General features: G+C 30.1%; 1 long non-coding RNA gene across 1 annotated transcript; it reads right to left on the bottom strand.

Moving 5' to 3' along the window:
• Positions 1 to 388: 388 nt before the first annotated feature.
• Positions 389 to 2,930, bottom strand: LOC110874942. Its single transcript, XR_002556375.2, has 2 exons — positions 2,128 to 2,930; positions 389 to 640 (listed from the first exon to the last, which is right to left on the bottom strand). It is a non-coding gene; the product is annotated as an uncharacterized LOC110874942 (long non-coding RNA).
• Positions 2,931 to 4,652: the final 1,722 nt, after the last annotated feature.

Raw genomic sequence — 4,652 nt, 5'->3', positions numbered from 1 at the left:
ATATCAAATACTTTAATTTCGTGTTCTATTTTCAGTTATTGTTAAACTTCATTTTATCATATATGATTCGAAATACTTTCAATAAAAAAACAAACGAACTGAATAATTGTCGATACTCTTTTGTTATATTACGAGTGTACTTTTTAGGTTTTCTATTTCATTTATTGTTTCCTGTTGCAAATATTATCATATCTCAAGGTCCAAAAGATTTTTTGGGATACCTTTGAATTTTTCTTTTATATTCGCCGACGATATCCATAACAACCTAACATTTTTGTGTGTCAAAAAAGATTCACCCTGGTCTCGATTCCAGAAAAAAAAAAAAATAGTAAATATAAACCTAACGTGCATAATAAAAGAACATACCATCCAAACTACAATAACATCATTTTTTTGGAACCACACAATATATTAACATATGCTTTCTAGTAACACACTAGAGGCAATGAAAGCAGTTTACATAGATCCATAGTAAGACACTAGAGGCAATGAAAGCAGTTTACATAGATCCAGACATTATATGGACATAAAACTAAAAACGTACACATGATCATAAGTATCTCTACATGCTTGTTACATCTAAAAAAATAAAAAGAATAATCAGTTCATGTAAACATATCCTTTTGCTTCCTTGAATCTCCTGAAAAAATGACATCATTAACAAAGAACAGATATCAAGAAGACGTTTGAGGCCAAATCCAAATACGAATCGTTGAAGGACTTGGCCAGCAAGGTACACAAATATTAAAGCATAAAGATCAAGTTTGTAACTTTGTATCACAATGAGAAGTATATATACAAGATAAACAGTAGGGAAGTTATCAAATTCAACCGGCAAACTGTATGATTGACACCGGTTCATATTGTATAAATAGGATCAGTTATCCATTAATCAAATCATCGATTTCTGTTATCATATTCTTTCTTGTTCTATTGTTCATCTATTCAATCATTCAAATCATTCAGTTCAGTGCATATTGTTGTTGTTATGAAGTTACTGCAGAAAACTAACATTACTGAACCATGCTATGAAAGATTTAATTGTCCACCCAAATTAATGAGCTGTTAATAATTTGCTAAACATTACATGGAGATGTGAGTTGGGTTTGATTAGGGCTTTCTACATGATCAAGTTAATATCATATCTTCTTATGACATAAAATGTATATTATCTGATATATGTTCTCTAATAAGACACTCTTCCAATATATTGATTAACCATGAGTCTCCTCTTTATAAATTGAGGTGTAACCCAATTAGAAGATATTTAGATAATGATCAAATATTCAAATGTCAATATATATCCTAATAAACTACAGATAGGATAATTACTGACATACAAACATAAGTTACAGATCAAATAATAAATAATAAGAGCTATAATAGATACTAAACTCGGTTAACAAAATGTATGGATCACCTTTGCACAGAGTTTGCAGATATGAAGTAAATCTATTTGATGATCAAGTTCCAGATCATATCAAAGCCAAATGATAACATCTAATATAATTAACCCTAATTATATGAAGTCATTAAGTTGTATAATCCTGCTACATAAGTCTACAGAAAAAAAAATTAGGATTAGCTTGAATTAGAACATGCGAGATGATGATGAAGAAACTCCACAAGCATCACCTATCAAAACCACCACATCACTTTCACAAGCTGAACAAACATGGTTTTGACACACCCGTCTCCTCTATCTCTTTCTATACATACATAGACATATATAGAGAGAGATATAGTGAAAAAGGATGTATGAATAAGATGTAGGGGGTGTGGGAATATGGAAACCTTTTCTAAACCTAATTTATCATCACATATAACATTTTTAATCATAAGATGTTAACTAATTGTCCAAATAACCTATAGTATGAGCAATCAACCATAGATCTGAAATGATAGTTTTAGTACGGTCACTGCAGTACTTTGTGAACAAATAAAGCAAGGCATGCGCCAGCAGATTAGCCACTAAAAGTATAAATCAATCTTATAAATGCTACCACAGTGAAAGTAACAATTTTTACTAATTAAAGAGAAACACACACATAAAACAAGAACACTGATAACCAGTTTGGGAGAGTTGGAAACTGACACATATGGTGAGTCAGTCTTGACATCACATACCTTGATCTGCTACTTGTAGTCGTTTTATTTCCGATGCAGCATCATCAAGATTCTCATCCTCAAAACGCTTTTGCATTTTGTACGTGAATCTTGATGATGCCACGCCGGAAAACAACGACTGCGATCGATGTATCTACCAGATAACCTAGCCGTTGGCCACAGCCGATTCATTAAGCCCATGAATATGAAGAACAGGGTTTGATTTGAGGGACTTTGAGATGAAAAAATTGGCTAACACAAATTTATGTTTCAAGGGGTTCAGTCTCAATAATTAAGGCCACGAGGGAAGGTCTGATGTGGCACATCTAGATTGGCGGAATCCTAAAGTCATGAAGTGAGGGGTACCAAATGGAACCAAAAGATCTACTGTAGTAACTCCTTTACAAAATCTTCAAACTAAATACAATAAAAAAATACAATAACAGCAAAGCCCTATTTCTCTTTTCTGGTGTGTGATCAGTATTTTCATTATTAAATCTACAGAAAAAACACACCCTTGTGCTTAGATTCCAGCCAATCTATAAGAAACCCTTTATCTAATTGTCTTTATGCCAATAAAAAAAAGTAGATTTGATAGAAAACCCTATCAGAAAAGTAGGAAAATACGAAAACAATCAAGAGTTCAAGAACATAAAAAAGATATAAAATAGTTAAGATACCGGAAAACAGATAAAAGTGGGAAATAACTGGCCGGTGGAGATCTGAGTTTGCGTAGAAGATAGAAAGGTGAACTAGACCTACATATTGAGAGTGGAGAGAGACTAGGAGTAGGGCACTCACACATATGGTGGGAACTCTGGACTTTGAGCATATACAACAATATATATATATATTTTATAAAAAAAAACCATGACCTCACTTTTGAAATAAATGCTAATTTGATGACATTCTTCACATAAATGCCAAGTTGCAAAACAATTTAGAGAAAAAAAGTAATCTTTTCTAATAACTCCAAGCGTTTTATCAGTAGGATTGGTTAGACATACATTATTAAAAATTGGGAATATGTCACAGAATAGTAATGAAGTTTTAGGAGTGTTCTAATTAAGTCACTAATAAAATTTGTTGTTCCAATTAGATTATTCTAGTTTATTTTGGTGTTCTAATGCTAGATATTTTACCTGAATAGCAGGTTATAGTCCTAAATGACATTTATTTAACCTTTTTTTTTAAATATGATGATATGAAATCAAATAAAAGAAATATAATAAATCAAAACCCAAAACCCAAAAGAATCAAATATTACAAATCGTAAAAACAAACAATTAGGTTGCCCACCATATCCTTATTTCTAAAGTGATGTTCCATGAATCAGTATTATTAGTAGTATGAAGGGTTTGGTAAAAAGCAATTGCTTTTTGGCCCATTTTGATTTTTTAATAAAATTTTCATAATTTTTAGTAATTTAAATGAAATGGTTTAGGAGGTTTTATTAATTTATTTATTAAAAATAGGGTAAATCACATTTTTTTTAAATTTTTTCGCATTTTTTAACTTTTCTACAATTTTTAAAAAATTTTATCGTATTTTGTTAACATTTCTACAATTTTTTAAAATTTTTTTAAACCTATTTCTTATTTTTTTTTTCTAATCCATTTGGCATTTATGTGCTCATGTCAACAATTTTTTTTAAATAAAAAACCTAAATAAATGTCATGTAAGATGGATGACCTTCTATTTAGGTAAAATATCTAGGATTGAAACATCAAATGAAACTTGAATGATCTAACTGGAACAAAAAGAATTATGAGTGACCTAGTTAAAACACTCTTGAAACTTGATTACTATTGTACAAAGTTAACCCTAAAAAATTCAAACTAAACATTTGTATTAAACTAGTTTAAAAAAAAAAGGAAACTAATTTGTTTGTTAAAGTATTAAATAAACAATATTCATGGAAGTAATAAATGAGATATCGAAAGAAAATATTAATAAATAAAACCTTTAAAATCCGGTCCCGTTTGCCAATTCAAATATGAGCAATTCAAAATTTCAAATAGACTTTGGGCCGTCTATGCAGCTTGTTTCTGGTCTAGACCGATGACCTTGTATATTATGAGAACAATGAAAAATAACAAAAGTCGGTAAATTATAGCTATAGTTTAAGTCTGTACGTACTTATGTGATACGTGCATTCTTGCTCGCATATTTGTTTTCGCTCACATATTAGACTTACAAATCACAAAATGCATGGTTTCGTGAATTATATACACGCATCTATCTAGTGTCGTGTTTTGTTTTCGCTCACATTTGGTGCTTTACGTGTACTAAATGGATGCTTTATACTTAATTCATATATATTATGATTTGATACGCTTGCTCTTCATGAAACTAATAAATAGTAAAAGGCGTAGTACTTGAATCCTGTTTAAATAATTCTTTTAGGTAAATAAATTTTATTACTTTATTATTATAATAACTTTGATTTATTATATTTTCTTCTTATAACTTTCAAGATACGATGTTGGGTATGCTGTTACGACAAGCCTATGTTTATCTAGGCCTCGATAAAGTTATTTTTTTTT

Source organism: Helianthus annuus, chromosome 1, assembly GCF_002127325.2.
Source record: "Helianthus annuus cultivar XRQ/B chromosome 1, HanXRQr2.0-SUNRISE, whole genome shotgun sequence".
NCBI lineage: Eukaryota > Viridiplantae > Streptophyta > Magnoliopsida > Asterales > Asteraceae > Helianthus > Helianthus annuus.
The sequence above is the reverse complement of the archived record's forward strand: the minus strand, read 5'-3'. Positions and strand labels throughout refer to the sequence as shown.